Here is a 17,745-nt window from a genome sequence, read left to right as displayed (position 1 = left end):
AAATCTCATAAATATTACTGGCAGGTACAAGGTCAGCTGGCTGTAACTGGACTCAGTTGGTGTGACTTCATCAATGACACTGAAGAGGACATGACAGTTGAAAGTCTGTGGAGGGACCGTGTCATGATAGCTCAGATAAGAGAAAATCTGGATCTTTACTACTTTTGTACTTACATAGCCCTAATTGCACTGTATAAATTGTTAATACTGTAAAACATTATAATAATTATAATAATAAGGTAGTCTGGAATTGTGTATATCATTTTTTATTTATAGTGTGTAATTGTTCTAATGATTTTATATTTGTATATATTATAATATTTATCTTTTAACACTGAGATATGATTTTCAATAAATGTTTTATGAAACTACAATTGTTACTTTATTTTAACAATGCATAGCTGATACTAATTGCCTATTAAACTGTACAATGTGAAAAATATAATACTAGAGGTGTAACATTAAGATACAGTACATACATTTTATTACATAAAAGTCACTCTTTGAAATAAAAAGGCTATGATGGACATACCCCTTTGTGACCTCAAGCGGCTACTGAAAATTGCTCATCAAGCAGCAGTTAGTCCACAGCTGGTTAACTGTTCCAGACAAGGTTAAAGGTACAGTGGTGTCCCAGATGTGAAACTCCTTCACTCTTCTGATGGCTCTCTCAACAAGAATTCGTAGACGAGCTCTGCATTTTCTTTGCTGAACTGAGCTGCTGTTTTAAAAGGTGGTATGATGAGTTTGGCCCCCTGTTCTTCCAGCGTCTTCTCAATGCTGAATCATTTGTCAGTCATACAAGCATCACCTGGCTCCAGCAAGTCAAGAATCCCTGACTGTTTCGTCAACTCTTGATCGGAGGTGGAACCTGTGTACAGGCTGGATACAAAGGTAACTGCTCCGCAAGGAGCAATACCGATCAACCTCTTGGAGATAGTGGTGTTTTTATATGAAGAGAACACCTCAGACTGGAGCGTGAGTGAAGATGGAATTCACTTGCTCTCTGCTCATCCATATGGGCAATGATCCAAGGACAAGGTAAAGATAACTAGCCCAAGTTATGATGATGCGGCTAACAGTGGTGACACTTACTTTGAAAATGTCAGCCAACACTTTCTCCTTTAGTCCTGCAGCAACACGACAGCAGTACAAAAAAAAAATCATCAATCAGTGGCAAGCTGTGGTGATGACTGTGAGAAGCTTCCACAGCAGTTGCCTGTCCTTTCTTCTGGGCTTTAGACCAGAAGACTAGCATGGATGCTGAGGGCTCACTAGCTTTCCAGAATGCTTGGAAGACCTCTTCAGATGGAAACCTGGTGTAAAAACGTATGTCTTCTTCATCTGAAGCACAGAATCTCTGAAACTGGGACAGAGAGTATTCTCAGCTGCATGACCTCACTTTCCAGTTTTCTGACTTCAGCTTCCAAATCCTGTATTCGTGCAGCTGCGTACACCTAGATTCACACAAATAACAGTTAAACATAGTGGCAAAACAATTATTAATTACTTACGTTAACAAATATTATTATAACTACATATTATACCCAAAATTAGAGCTTTAGCCCACTCAGACCCTGTGTCCATATCTCAAAGGTGTTGTGCAGTGATACAACCTGCCTGATTTACAAATTCATATGTATAATTATCTGGCTTTTACTATGATTCAAAACAAATGTTTATTGTAATAGTCATTTTAGATCATTTTAAGATTTTGTTCTTAATTGTATCTTTCTATCTTAATTGTTTTACTGCTCAGTTGTGACTGCATTATTTGGAGAAATAAAGTATGGTGATATTTTCCTGCAATAGTAATTTCTGTCAATATTAACTAAAATTATATTATGACTTGAAAGTGAAAAGACATAAATGTAATAAGGGTTCAACTAATAGATTTAATAAAATATGACGGGAAAGTTGCTTCATAACTTGTTTTCAGAAATGCATAGACCTCCCTGGAAGAGGAGTGACTGCATAGTCATGATCTGCTCCAGCTGTTACCTCACTATTTCGTCGTCTTGGGTGTCGTCAGAGGAAGGGATAGGAAAAGTGTCAACTCTAACTCTTTTGTAAACCGACTCACGTGAAGTTTCTCCCCAGTTGTTCCACATAAATCGGGACGGGACGGCCCCTTTTCCGAGGCGCTTACGACCAGTAGCGGCCAGTGTAATTATCGTCGGTAAAGTGCCGGCAAAAAACAAATGTGCTACCTCTAGGGATCTTAAACGTCAGGCCTTTTACGCATCGAATGGCATGCATCCACTTCTTTGTCAGACAGTCGTCGCTTGGAAAAGCATGAAAATTCAAATATGCTTGTCGCTGCTTATTATTTGTTCAATGAGGCATGCTACAATGACACCTCGATGTTGCTTCGGCCATTGTTGTTTCGACCGGAAGTCGCTTTACACAACAAACGCTGAACCGGATGTGCGTTCTAACTTCCGTGAAAAAGGCCTATAAGAAGTGTGTATTGGACAGCATCTGTGAATGCTGACACACTGTTTTCAGTGGATGTCTTCAGCTCATTTAAAGAAATGAAAACTGTCGCACCAGGTTTATCGAGACAAGGTTTTTTGTGGATGTTGGAGAGAAGGACCTGTCTCTTTGGAAGGGTAAGATCAGTGTGGATCAAAGTTGCCTTAAGTAGAGATGGGAGAATATTAGTGTAGCTATTTAATTTTACTCTTTACTAATCGCATGTACAGACTGGGAAAATACATGGAGACATATTCCAGAGATGCTTCATGGAATACACATTCTGCCAGCACCAGTGTGAAAAAATGGCCAGTGTAGAGCACTTCACCATGTACACCCAACATGCTTGCTCTTTGTGCAGATGGCAACAGAAAAGTGCACTGATTTTGGCAGTCAAAATGGTTAGTTGTTTTAAACTTGTTCAACTACATGTAATGTCTGACACTGAACATATTTGTTTTTTTCTATTATGGTCAGAGGAACCCTATTTTGATGGCACCTTCATTGCCAAGGACACTGGTGTACACCATTTTGTTGATGAGATCAGGAGTAAAATGAAAAGTGTTAGTAAAATATATAGTTTTTTGCACCTTTGATTTAAATCCAAAATTTGAAAATTATGTTTGTTGCTTTATTAAATAGATAATGTATCCCTGGTTGGTGTAAGCTTATAGTAGACACTAGTATATTAGTTTGTTAGTATATACACTTTGAGCACGGTGCACTCTTTCAAGCAATCTTGTGTTGAGGTTTGAAATTAGATATGGTATGTGTGGTGGCATCCAAAGTGGCTAGTTTAGTAGCTCGGTCATTCATTATGTAATAGCAGATCTCTGTAAGAGATAGTGACTATGCATGCAGTTTGTCACCCTGCCTTTCAACTAGTTTGTGTAGCTAGAGTAGAGAAAGTGGAAGATGCATTTTCTGAAGCTCCTCTTTAGTAATAGTTTGAAAGTAAACCTTTATTGTCACCGAACATTACAAAGATGTCAGTTGGTGTGATGTAACCTTACCCATCCTGATGGATGAAGTAACTAGTTAGAAAACATAGCAACTTTCAGTTTTAACCAGAATTATTTTGTCATGCAGACTGCCGGCAAAGGGATCTGTGGAGCCAGTGTGGAGCAAGCAAACTGGATGAAGAGGGCCTTGAGGTGGTTGTTTGCAGACACGGAGTGCTACTCAAGGCTCTTAACATTTACAGGGGGGAAATATTTGCTTATCCGTTGTACTTGCAGAAGGAGCTCCAAGCAGCCACAAACGGGCAGTTCTATTGCACGGATATTGCTCGCAAGTATTGGCCTTACCTTGAGAAGTTGGCAGTTTCCATGTTGGAACTCAGACCTTTACTGCAGATGAGACCATTCCTTTCTGTCACGCATGCCAAGGCTCATTCAACCAAGTGTGAGATACTGCATATTCTTTATCATACAATTTAAAATTGTATTTGTATGACTTATATAATACACTGTATATGATTATAATATAAGTGCCAAACTAATTTGTTAGATAATCTGGAGTGGCAAAAATCAGGAAGGTGCTGGCACAACTGCAGGGGACGAGGTCGAAATGGTAAACGGCTACCTGTCTCTGTGTGCCCTCACAACCAGTACAGGACAAAATCTGGCAATTGTTGCTTATTTAAATGCTTCTAGGAAACCTGTTTTTTATTCTTTCTTCTTTTTATTGTTTTTATTCTTTCGGTCTAATACTTTGTACTCTGAGATTGTAAATATTATATAATATTGCAAATAAAAAGCTGGAAATATTCTAATATGAAATTAACACATTAATAGAACTGCATTACATCTCTCTTAAATTAAAACTCAATGGTCAATGTGTGGATGAAGTAAAATACCATGAGCATTAATAGGACTTTCCTCCATCACATAATTTTTTTGTTTAAAGCCAGGAACGACATGCTAACTGTTCATGCTATTGGATGGAACCGACGGAAGAGGGAAGGCCTTCATCTTGCACTATCCAGCAGATACATTATGTACACAAAGCTTTTCATGATTTTTCTCACTTTTTAAGATAGCAAAGGCAATCTTTTTTTCTTTTTTTTTACACCAGACTTTCAAAAAGGCTGAGGCTGAGTCTCAGCGACTGGAGAATTTGAGCAGTGAGCTGGGGTGTCCTGAGAACATCGTGCATCATTGGGTACATGATGTCAGGCAATGGGCTACTGACGGTCAGTGTTGGGGGAAATGCATTACAAGTAACTTGAGTTACGTAATCAGATTACTTTTTCAAGTAACTAGTAAAGTAACGCATTACTTTTAAAATTTACAACAACATATCTGAGTTACTTTTTCAAATAAGTAACGCAAGTTACTTTGTTTTCCCATTTATTGACTGACAGCTCTTACTTTTTAAGAGAGTAACGCAATATTGTAATGCATTACTTTTAAAAGTAACTTTCCCCAACACTGTGACGGTACACTATTTTATGGACATTCTTCTATGTAGTTTACTAATATTGCAGTGTGATAAATAATTGTATAACTGAGAATCTTTGCCATGCATCTTTAAGGATTAAGTAAGGGCATGTCGTCCTGTTTTGTTTGTTATAAACTTGTGGGTTGTATGCTACTTTGAGACTATAAACAGTGATTTGGGTTTCTAAATAAACTTAACTTGAACTTCAAACTAAATTTACAGCTTAAAAGACATCATAATCATTTTACTTGTATTATTGTTGTTGCTTTAAGATTCTGTAGGTACCAGATGTGATGACCAACATAACCAACATCAAAAATCTATTGAACAAATGTTTCTTGGTGTTCATAAAAAAAAAAGCCAGCCTTTATAATCAGACTGGTATGTTGATAACTCATCTAATATATATATAAGCTTCATCCTGGATATGAGAGAGGATACGGTCTGATGTTTTTTTTTGGAAATGCACCCAGCTCTCCCTCTTCTGATCAAACTTTCGCATTTCTTTTTTTTTAGCCTCAGCTTATGTGGCTGCTCTACCTTGGATGTGTTGGAGGTTTTACAGGTTTACAGTTTAGTTTTGTATGGCAGACCACACACTTTCGACTTGTTGATCCCTGGCCTGGCATTTCTATCACAGAGTAAGCGGGAGAGAGACACAAAGATATTTTGAGAAATACTTCTTTCACTCAAACAAACCAGGACGAGATTAAAAGAGAGATTCTGGAAGAGAGGGAGAGAGAAAGATAGAGAGTGTGTGTGAGAGAGAGAGTATAGGCAGTAAGAGGAGTATAGGAGCTCTTAAAAGAGCCGTTGGTTTTCTTATAAAGATATACAGGTGGAGGTAAGAGGGAAGGATGGTGGGGAAGGATGGCGTTTTCTATTTGAATATGTTAAAATGTAATTTATTCCTGTGATCAAAGCTGAATTTTCAGCATCATAATTATTAGAACAGCATTTACATGAAATATATTTGTAACAAATGTGAAAGCCTTTACTGTCACGTTTAATCAATTTAATGCATTGTATCTGATGTTGTAAAAAAGCATTGCAGTAAATCGCGCGGATTAAATCTAACGATTATCATATCGCGTCAAACCATGCAAATTATCCTTTGTTGTCAAATTGTTCATGTTAACAACACCATTGTGTGACTACATGTATTTCAGTAGCCTACTCCATAACTGAATGAATTAAGCGAACAAGAGCGCTACTGTTACATAATTGAACCTTACTCATCCAGCAGAAAGTCATCCACATCCAGTCTCTGCGTCCGTTTTGAACCCCTTCAAAACACGCAGTTCAAAAAAGACCTTCCGATATTTATCCTTGTTTTCGCATTTTACATCGGGTGAATCTCGTCACTGGTGATTGTCGTTTGAACCTTTCTGGATCCGCCATCAAATTGAAAAGTTTAATTATATCAAGTCAGGGCTCGACATTAAGGCTTGTCCGCTTGTCCGGGACAAGTGGATTTTTTTGTAGGACAAGTGGAAGTGAAAATTAGTTGTCCCACTGGACAAGTTAAATTTCAAACAAAATAAAATGCCATGTTACTTCACGTTATGTGCCACTCATTACGTCTATTTTACAGATTTAATTTTGAAACGAACACATTTTTTTCCCCACAATCCGACGAACCAGCGTCCAACTCAGAATGCTTTGATTGGCTAATCAGGAGTCGGTCCAAGTTGAAACATTTTTACCTGCCTCAAAGCGTTAGGAAAAGCTCCAAAAACAAGTCACCTAAAGGCCATTGCACACTGAGTCCGAAATTTTCGTATACGTTTTTTCGTATTCGTGATTCGGTGGCTCTGAATTGTCAAAGCACCATTCAAACTGCTTGTTACGGATGTGAAAAACGCAGAAAATCGAACCCGTTTCGATTTTTTTTATGACGGATGAAAATGTCGGAGGCAGTGTGCAAGCGTGATTGACATAACGTGAGGTCGTATTTATTTTTTAACGTACGAAAATTTCGGATGCGCATTTCGGACTCAGTGTGCAATGGCCTTTACACCAACAGCACCATACGAATTAAAACGGGAACGAAAATGTGTAACCAAATGGAAATGAATTCAACTGGGTTATTTATGAAGACGGAGTGGTCTATGGCGTCTGTCGGGGGGCAACCCAACCCGGCTGACAAGTAACGTCAGCTAGCTAGCGCCAGCAGCCGTGTACTGTAAACAAGCATTAACAGCATTTTTATTGGTTAAATGTATAGTTAAATATTAGCTAATGTTCAGATGTAAAGTAGCTACACGTTTTAAAGTATCCCTTGGTAAATCAGCCTCTGCCGGGTAGAAAGTGGCATTTATCAAAAATAAATGATAAAATTATAAATCTTTACCAGGACAAGTGACTTTTGTGCATGGACAAGTGAAACATAAATTTAAGTGCCTCAAAAAGTTAATGTCAAGCCCTGTCAAGTGCTGTGAGAAAAGGTGGTTCACTTTATTTTAAGGTGTCGTTGTTACAGTGTAATTATATATTTAAGTAGGGTGATATCAGGTAAAATGGGCCATTTAAGGTTTGGGGGTCCCAGCCAATGACTGCAAATGATTTCAAACTGTTGTCATAACTGTGCTTGACAAGTAACAGGTGATTTGATTGGTTTATGGTTGCTATGGTGGGCGGGGCAATAATTCAAATTAAGACTGCACATGGTAACTAAACTATTATAAGGATAATACATCTATATATATATATATATATATATATATATATATATATATATTAGGGCTGTCTGTTAAACGCGTTATTAACGGCGTTAACGCAAACCCATGTTAACGGTGTAAATTTTTTTATCGCGAGATTAACGCCTAGCAAACTTTGTAGTTTTTTCTCACATGCTTTTGCAGCAACTAGTAACGTTATTAAAACTACAACGCCACACCGAATCTAGCTAGACCAGAAACAAAACAACAGGCGCGCCGCACACACTTGTTTGGGCTTGCGAGCCGCCAAAGACTGGACGAGAAGCGCCGAGCCGCGTCTAGGACAACTCGTTTCGCACATCGGACGCGCGCTTTCTCAGTTTATGGCCAGCAATAAAAGCGCTGAATGGCGCCGCCGGTGTGTGTACTCTCATAGAGAATAATGTGTTCGAATTTTAAATACGAGGCGCTGCGCTTCTCGTCCGGTGTGCGACCCGCTTTAACGTTACGTTTTGAGTTGATGAATGATGAGCGCGAGACGCCGAAATGGAGGCCAATAAGATTCTGAATGGAAAATTTACTTTTAAAAAGTTGCCAAATGGGTTAGTTGACAAGACCAAAGTGATCTGTGTGTTTTGTCTTTGTGAACTGAGCTATCATCGCAGCACGTCCAGTCTGAAATACCACTTGATGGCCAAGCACACACACACACACACACACACACACACACACACACCGCTGATGCGATCTCAGCACACTCGTCACTATCAGTAACGTCATCTCGTCAGTATTTCTGTCACCCTTTTATTGATGGACAGTGTTACATTGTGTGAGAGATTATTTGCTCCAAGTGAGAATGTGGAATTGAACAGTATATGCCAATCTTGTTTTCAATAAAAAACATTTGCACAAAGCAAGCCGATCCACTTTTCCATGTTGATAAGAGCATTAAAATGAGAAAAAATAATGGGACAAAAAGAAATCAAGAAACATTTAGAATAGATAAAAATGTGCGATTAATCGCGAGTTAACTATGACATTAATGCAATTAATCGCGATTAAATATTTTAATCGTTTGACAGCCCTAATATATATATATATAAAAAAACATGCACATAAAAAAAACTATGCATAATATCTGTCTTGATGGCATCAATCAGAAATAATGTTGTTAGTTTGGTATATGAACATATTTTTTGAAAAAGTTATGTTTTTCTTGGCGGCCCAATTTACCTTAACCCACTGAGGTCAAATGGGCCATCAGCTGTGTCACTCACAAACACACACACACATGTGTTTGAGTGTGTGTGTATGTGAGGGTGTGTCACACACACACACACACACACACACACACACACACTCACCATGACCCCCCCACCAGTAATAATGGTAGTAGATATTTTTTTACAGTGAGTATGGAAAACGAGAAGGAAGCAAGAGGAGAGGGAGAAGGAAAGAGAGAGGAAGTGAGAGAACAGGTGAGGAGAAAGGAATGCAGAGGAAATGAGAGGAGAGAGCAAATAGAGGAGGAGAAGCAAGGAGCAGTGAGGAAAGGATACAAAGAGAAAACAGGGAGGGAAAGGAAGGCCAAACAACTACAATCTGTGGAAAGAGGAGAGGATGAAGGGAGCCTTAGATGAATACAGGGAGGGAGTGAAGAAAGAGAGTGCAGCCACCATCATATAACCTCACAAGTGAGCAACACATTGAATATATTAAAACAAAAAAGTCATCCAGCAAGCAACCAGCCAAGCAAGCCAACAAGTACCCGGGCAGCAAGCAACCAAAAGGGGAAAAAAAGCAGGGCAAGAGAAGCAAACCACCTTGCAAAGTCTGCAACACCCATGGTGACCCAAATGACCCTAAGGCTACTGAGGAATGGGTAAAATATGATCCATGTTCTGCCTGGTTTCATGAGAGAATGGTATCTGTGATGACGATGGTTTAATTTGCAAAGACTGTTTGAAAAATGTTTTCATCACACACACACATATCAGTTATCAATTTTGAATGTGAATTTTTGTAATTTGCACATTTCGTTCTAAATGTGTTGTACACACACATGCACGCACGCACACACACACACACACAATGTTTTTATGGCACATATGAATATGTTTGTTTAATGCAGTTTAAATGGTATGTGGCTGTATAAACAATTTTGTTTTAAAATTTAAATTGATGATAAATTACTATTTCGCTTTGCAGTTTGACTGGCCCATTGTACCTGAAACAGCTCATGCAAAAAAAGTTGGCACAGCTGATGTTTCAAGAACTGTAGGGCCTAAATAATTATATTTTATTACATAATTTCAACACAAAATTATCAAAAACAGTCATTATTAATCATAAAAAACACATGGAAAAGGCATAAATGGTATTGTATTATTGTCCCTGGAAACGATTTAACAAAAAATGGACCAATTTACCTGATATCACCCTACTGAGTAATATTAAGCAACTACTTACTTACTATAGGGTTAGGGTAGGATTAGGATTTGTTCGAGGTTTAGTTGCATATAATTATGCATAATTTACTGTTATTACTATGGTACATGTAACATATGTAACAAGGACACTGTAAAATAAAGTGTTACCGAAAAGGCTATAAATCTCCACCTCCAGCATCCTCACACGCAATATAGCCTGTACTATAGAGCTGGTAAGTCCCGCCCCCTCCGTAAAACCCCGCTGGACCTCAAAGTTGAAAAACCGTCAATGCAAGTGAATGGGAGAAAATAATTATTTTCTGGTCCCGTTCGAATTGTGCCATGAATGTGAACATATGTTGTCTGTGAATTTTTTATATAATCTTTCGTGTGAAGAATGCTACAATTTCGCGGGTAGAAGTTTGATACGGGTAGACTTTGTGTGAGAGCACTTTGTGGACTACAACTCTTCGCTACTTTCGACGCGTTTGAAACGTCAACACCACTAGCACACGGCTCTAGCTCACAGATCCCGCTAGACATGGCTGTGTCTTTGGTGCACTTCACCGCCTTCTTTCAGGGAGAGGACAAAATCGTTGAGGTTGGCGAAAACCACGGGTAAGTCAACTTTATGGGGTGACGTCACATAGGCGACATGTAGTCTTTCTCGTTATGTGTTTTCCACAACTGCTAGCCGACGAATCATACCATATACTGTCAAACTTGTAACATGAAAGATTATATAAAAAATTCACAGACAACATATGTTCACATTCATGGCACAATTCAAACGGGACCAGAAAATAATTATTTTCTCCCATTCACTTGCATTGACGGTTTTTCAACTTTGAGGTCCAGCGGGGTTTTACGGAAGGGGCGGGACTTACCAGCTCTATAGCCGAGACTCCTTCTTTATGTGTACAGATATGACGTAATGACGCTCGAATTTCCCGCGGAAATCTACCAGTACCACTGGAATTAAAAACATTATTACAAGCTTACCATTTTGAATCGAGCTAAGGCAAGCAGATAGTTTTGAAAACTGGTTGGTTGTGTACTTGCTCAAATTTATTTTGGATAATTTTTAACCCAAAAAAGTTAAGGACTGGAGATTTAACATGCTATATAAAAATATCTGTGGGGTATTTTGAGCTAAAAGTTCACACACTCTGGGGACATCACATCAGAGACTTATTTTACATCTTGTGAAAAGGGCATTATACCCCCCTTTTAACTTATACAAAATGTTTTCATGTTTGTAAGTATTTTACATGCAAATTACTTTTCCTGAATAAAAATTCTGATAACGCTGTTTTTATAATGCCTTATTTTAAGTTGATAATTAAACAATGAATCAACAAAATTGTGTGCTGATTTATTTATTTATACAAACTTGATTTAGGGTACTTATGATATATGACCTATTAATGATGCATGAAAGGGTGAATATGTAAAAAAAAAAAAAAACGATTAAAAGAGTTTAATATAATAAAATCTGCAAACCTAAAACCGAACAATTTTCCTGGCTAACCAAAAACTAACGTTACATGCAGGGGCGTAGCCATCATTTCAAAAGTGAGGGGGACAGAATGTCAAGCATTATACCGTTTTTTTTCAGGTTATTGGTTAATTGGCTTAATATGCTATTCATGTTTAAAGCAATAAAACAGAAAGAAAAAAAGGAATACAGATGTTCTGTAATCTATATTGCACATGGTATTGTTTATTTTACTATATTGTTTACATATTTTAAATAGTTTTTTGTGTACGATGTTTTGTATGTGAATGGCACACAGTAATGGATACTTTCACATTCACACTCTACTTTATTCTAGTCCACATTTCAGGAAGGAAATAAAAAAAGTCACTCAAACCACACATTTGCAGATATGTATTGAACTCAAATGACAAACATGTCACAGTAAGGAGACATTAAATTAGTAGAACAATAAGATGCAATAAACAGTTTTGTGTGTTCATTCACATTTCATGCTTTTCCTTTTAGACTTGTTTTTTTCAAAAGCAGCAGATTATTTATACAGAGTTAATATATATATATATCAATCAGCATTTTAAGCTACTTGAAACTGCCAAAAGTGTTTCTGCGACGTTGATTTCCATCTATGAATTGCTGAGCAATCATCTCCCTATCTATACTGTCCAGTTTGTCACTGTGTATGTGACACACAGCAACATTGTTAAGACGAGACTGTGTCATTGTGCTTCGGAGCCAGGTTTTTAATCTTCGCAGACAGCTGAAGCTTCTTTCAGCCTCTGCTGAAGAAACAGGGCAAACAAGGAGCAACCTCACAAGTGTTTCCACTTGGTCAAAGAGTTGGCGGACTTCTGGCAACATATTCCGAAGAGTTTTTGCAGCCTCAGTAGTTGACTGATAATCGTACTTGGACTTGAACATTGCTAATTGCACCCTCAGTGAAGCGCAGTGCAATTCTGGATATTGTTCCAACAGACCAGCATCAGAATCTCCTGTCAACAGTACCTTTTCAATAGAACTGATCGTGAGCAGCCCCTCTTGCTCAAATCTTTCTTGAAACTGCATATTGACAACATCCAAGACCTTGAAAAACTCTGTCCTGAAATAGTCTGCTGAGGAACTGGGTACATGTGCTGAACCCTGACCAGACAGGCGTTTCGGAGGCTTTCGAGCACGGGGCATTTCTATTGGAGACAGATTTAGGGAGTTACACATTTCTGTTGCTTTGTTGTATACTCTTTGGAATGAATCCTCTGTTCTTTTTTCTGCAATTGTGTCCTTCACACAGTTGACAGCAGCTAGCATTCCATCTACTGTCTGAGTGCGGCTCTGAAGAGAAGCATTGAGACACTCCAGCTCTTCTGTCACTTCTAAGGCAAGTAAAAGGCCAAGCAAAACATTGCCTTTTTGAAATCTGTCAAACAAACCATTTGCCCTGCAAGCTGACTCTGAATGACCACGCGCCATTTCCTCTAGAGCAAGTAACATCGGCTGATACTGGTTTAGAACAGCACGAATGGCACAGGTGCGCACTGTCCACCTTGTAGGACACAAAGGTCTGATGGCTTTGACAGATCCACTCTCTGACTTTGAAATATCCTGGAAAATTTACTTCATTTTCACAGATTGGCCAAACAAAACTCCCACTTCATGAACCCACTGCAAAGAGTCACGGATAACTGGAGATGCTGTACACGCATGCTGTGTAATTAAATTTACACAGTGTGGACCACAGTGGACATATAGTGCAAGTGGCTGACTCTCTTTGATGATGGCCTGTGCCCCTGAATACTTTCCTGCCATGTTCGCAGCACCATCATAAGCCTGTCCTCTCAGCCCAGTGATGGATAAGTTAAGACGAAGCAATACATCCTTCAGAACTAGGGGTGTGCGATATTACGATTTTTGATCGTGGACGATTAAAATGTCTCCACGATCTGCTTTTGAAGAAATATCGTAGGATCGTCCATTTTATCAGTTTGCATTTCTGGCGCCTCCGTCTCAACATACTGTACAGCGCGACGTATATCCACATGAAATGCAGAGGAACGGGACACTGTAGTTCATAAAAAATGAATTATTTGCATGTGCTTTAAAGCCTTGCCGGTTAAATATGTCATTCGCTGCTGATGCGCTGTTCTAACGGGCGCTTTTCTGAGCGCAATAACGTACCCGACGCGCGCATGCACTAAAAGCCTGTCTAACAGCACCCGTTACTGAACTAAGTTATCTTATTGCGCTAATACTGTCAAATACACACAAGGTTTACATAAACAAAGTTGGTTATGTCTAAAGTGAAAGAACAATAGAAAAAATGAAGAAAAAATCTGCCTTGTCAAATGCGTGTAGACTCGTTGCGCGCAGATCTTAAAGTGACAGTAGCCCTAATAGTAAACATGCTGCCGCTTGTCCTTAAAGGGACAGTTACCCAAAAATAAAAATTCTGTCATCATTTACTCACTCTCTAATGTTGTTCCAAACCTGTATTAATTTATTTCTTGTGCTGAACACAAAAGAAGATATTTTGAGGAGTGTGGCTAACGGTTGCTGGTCCCCATTAATTACCATAGTAGGAAAAAACTATTATGGAAGTCACTGGGGTACATCAACTGTTTGTTTACCCACATTCCTCCAAATAACTTTTATTTTCAACAGAAGAGGGAGACTTTAAAGAGAGACTTAAGAGAGTCGGGTTTAAAGCGGCTTGAGAGAATTTAAATTTTTGGGAGAACTATCCCTGTTAATAAAACCACAAAATACAAAGAGCATCTCACTCACTCTTGACTGAGAACTTTAATAGTAGCTTTAATAAGAATCAATGTAAAATGTATATAGTGAAGTCGATGTTGTGTTTTATTTTCATATTTGTTAATTTAATTACTTTCTTCAATGCTGTTAAATACACCTGTAGCTGAAAAAATAAAGCACTGTTTTTTATTTGTATATTAAGTTGTGTATGTGTATCTTTGTTCTTACTTTTTAATAACAAAGACAATGACAAATATTTTTTATCTTCGCCACTTTGGAACATTAAAATAGGGACATTAGTTTGGCTGTGATGCTCAGTCACTTGCAAAATAGTAAAACCAACATGAAAAGGAATCGTGATAAAATCGTGAATCGTGATTTTCCTGAAAAAAATCGTGATATGATATTTTTGCCATATCGCCCACCCCTATTCAGAACCTTTGCCAGGTTATCTCCTGTTGTCACAGACACTTCATACAGGCCAACAAATTCCTCATGGACTATTAGATCATGATCAACATATCTAAGACAGACTGATTCCTGTTCCTTCCCTGATATGTCTTGGGTACAAAACTGCAAGTTAGGAAGTGAATTGATGTTTTGTGCAATTCCACGAATTATAGAATTACTGAATAGATTGGGGATTTCATTTTGAATTTGTGGACAAGTATAATCGGTTTTGAGAGACAACCATTTGCTTAGGCTGGGGTCATCTTCTGACTTGTATTTTAAAAGCTGATTAAAGTTTCCCTCATCATCATCATGGCCTCTAAAAGATAAACCTTGTCTTGCCAGAAACTGCACAGCACTGATTATCTTTAATAGGCATTTCCTTGCCTCCTCTTGCTGGGATGCCCTTACATTGGACAGCTGAACATCTACTGGTCTTGATTCATAGATGTGTGTTGTTATGGCTGTCTTGTGACATTCTGATCCAGCATGTAATGTAAATCTCTCTCTGGCCTTCTTCCAGTTTTTAAAGCCAGAGCTGATAAAGGTGGTTTCTGTATTTTTGACAAGTTGAGACGTTTTGTTTTTAAAGGCCTTGTGGCAGTAGAAGCATAAAGTTCCCTCAATACCAGGCTCAAAATGGAGCCATGCAAAATCGTGGTACCACTGAGCCTGAAATTTTAAAGTTTTATCCCGAAGCACCTGACACACAATAGTCTTGGGATCTGGTTGGTGAGGTGTTAATACAGGTACTGAAGACCCACCTCCTTCTACAACTGTCAACATGTCTGATGCCCCCTGCCCTGTCTATAAAAAAGTACAAATTAGTCTGATTAATAAAAGGTATCAGAAATATTTCAACACAGACTGTGCTGTTGTTAAATATGTTGTATATTAATTTCCATTTACACATTCAATAAACAAATTGGTACACAACAACAAATGGTTTTATGTCTCCAAATCTAAGCCAAATTCTAAGACTCAATTTTATAGTTATAACTTGTCACAAAATGTGTAGTTACTTTGTTATGCCTATGCAAGACAGTGTAGACATCATAAAACACATAATGAATGTGTATTGAAAAAAAAAAAAAAAAAATTCTTAACTTATTCCAGTCATTTGTTTTCCCTCACCTCTGAGGCCTTCTTGAAACTTTCTGCTTCATTCCCTCTCAACTCTAAAGTAACTTCTGGCTCTGTCCATTGACAATAAAGAAGTGTTTGAAATATGCAGATACAGGGAATTGTGACATACATAAGAAATGATGTACACTGCTGAACAATAACCAATAATATGAATCCTAAATTATGTTTCCTATATTTTCCTAATGGTAATTTTATGATTGGTCTATATATGGTACTCCAAACATCTGTTGTAGATTTTATACAATAAAAAAAATGCAATAGCAGGTGTTTTTAAAAGTCAGTCTATCACTTTTCACCTGTGAAGTTTCTTTTTGTTGTGTGTCATCCTCTTTCTGACCTGACAACCCTAGGCTCCCTGTTTCTTGATCAATCTTGACAACACAGAAGAAAGAAAATAAAAACATTAAATTAGTGCAATAATATTAATGAACCCTATAAATTAAGACCTAAATCAGAACATTAATGCATACAATTGCATACTGCATTTATATTGAATGGTAACACTTTACAATAAGGTTTCATTAGTTAACAATATATCTGTCTGTCTGTCTGTCTGTCTGTCTGTCTGTCTGTCTATCTATCTATCTATCTATCTATCTATCTATCTATCTATCTGTTTCACTTAACCAAAACTGTCTTTCATATTGAAAACATTCAAACTTAATGCTTTTAAAACTAATTCAAACTTTCTGGTTAGGCTTTTTAATGAAAACTTAAAGTTTGTCTACAAACTTTTTTAATCTAATTGTAAAGTGTTACCATATTATATGGTTAACATCATGTACACATGTTACAACGCTGCACGATTCAAGCAAATAAGTTAGAAAATGGCTGTTAGCCTAATGCATGAAAATCCAAATTCAGCATTAACAATCACAATCTTTATTATAGTTTGAAGGGCTTTGATAACATATCTGAAAATAAAAGACATTACGAATAAAAAAGATCAAAATAAGCTGCACGTTTGTGCAGTAACGTTAGTGAAAATCTTAAATTTCTTGAAGATTCTTCTATCTTCAATTCATCAAGAAAATTAGGCGAAGTTATTCATCAATGACAATGAGCAACCCAATTCGGATACCACATGGTAACTTACGGTGCTGGACTTTTTCGCGAAAAAAGAGTGTAACTTATAGTTTTTTGCCGTTTCATTTCGACCTCGACGATATAATCAGTGCGGGTGCGAGCATGGGCGTGTGGTGATGCACGAGCGTGAGTGACTGATTACCATGGCAACGTGAAAGTCACGTGTAGATAGACGATCTTTTCTCTTTGAATTTTAAATCTATATGTATAACTACACATTGTCTTGCGAAAACCTCAACATGTCGTGAACACTTCCCCTATGAAAAAAGTTCGGGGGACAAATTTACACTTTATAAAAAGTGGGGGGGACACGTCCCCCGCGTAATCTACGCCTATGGTTACATGTTCTGGGAACCAAAAATTGTTAGCTGGGTAGAACAAGGTTTTGATCCAGTGAAATAATTAGACCTAATATGGGGAGACCACCACAATCCAGTATTCAACTAACCGTCGTTGTCCGTTATATTTTAAATGTTCGGCGCTGCTGTCCAAATTATAACCCCAAACAAACAGCTGAGTGGAATTTATTATTATTACTCGAGGTTAATACGTCACTTTTTATGGTTTTATGTGTATTAAAAATATGTTTTATAATAGAAGCGATTTAACAGCGCTTGCGTGAGCCGGTCAGAGCCTCCGCCTCATCTGACAGGATAGTCGGATGAACAGTCGTACTATGGCAACCTCGGCTCGTGAAATATTAATTAGGTAACTTCACCCTCGATCAATAGGCCTTACTGATTGGCTGAAAGGCAGGCGTTGGTAGGCGGGACAGCTGACGAATAAACGAAGCTTAACACTACCTTATGAATAT

At 37.9% G+C, this 17,745-nt stretch overlaps 1 long non-coding RNA gene across 1 annotated transcript; it reads right to left on the bottom strand.

Annotated features, from left to right (window-relative positions):
• Positions 1-15,833: 15,833 nt before the first annotated feature.
• On the bottom strand, positions 15,834-17,170 carry LOC307003914. Its single transcript, XR_013798880.1, has 3 exons — positions 16,942-17,170; positions 16,142-16,216; positions 15,834-15,895 (listed from the first exon to the last, which is right to left on the bottom strand). It is a non-coding gene; the product is annotated as an uncharacterized lncRNA (long non-coding RNA).
• Between the last annotated feature and the right edge of the window lie 575 nt (positions 17,171-17,745).

This window comes from Phoxinus phoxinus (genome assembly GCF_949152265.1).
Source record: "Phoxinus phoxinus genome assembly, chromosome: 9".
In the NCBI taxonomy this organism is placed as follows: Eukaryota; Metazoa; Chordata; class Actinopteri; order Cypriniformes; family Leuciscidae; genus Phoxinus; species Phoxinus phoxinus.
Note: the sequence above shows the minus strand (reverse complement) of the source record. Positions and strands in the feature narration are given on the sequence as shown.